Source organism: Penaeus monodon, chromosome 19, assembly GCF_015228065.2.
Source record: "Penaeus monodon isolate SGIC_2016 chromosome 19, NSTDA_Pmon_1, whole genome shotgun sequence".
Classification (NCBI taxonomy): Eukaryota; Metazoa; Arthropoda; class Malacostraca; order Decapoda; family Penaeidae; genus Penaeus; species Penaeus monodon.
Window position 1 is genome coordinate 10817633 of NC_051404.1, and position 206 is coordinate 10817838.

Genomic DNA, 206 nt, shown 5'->3' on the forward strand with positions numbered 1-206 from the left:
ACGTGTTTTACCGTGATCATATTTGTTTTCGTGCTGAAAACTTTTATCGTTTATTATAATTAGACAGAAAGGACTCATAATTACCTTTGGCCTCAAGTCAGCGAAGCAATAACCAGACACTCACCTGGAAAAAAAAAAAAACGTTTAAGCAATTAGTTCCGGAAACGTTGTTCAGTGAAGAAGGGAAAAACTCGATAAGAAAGGAA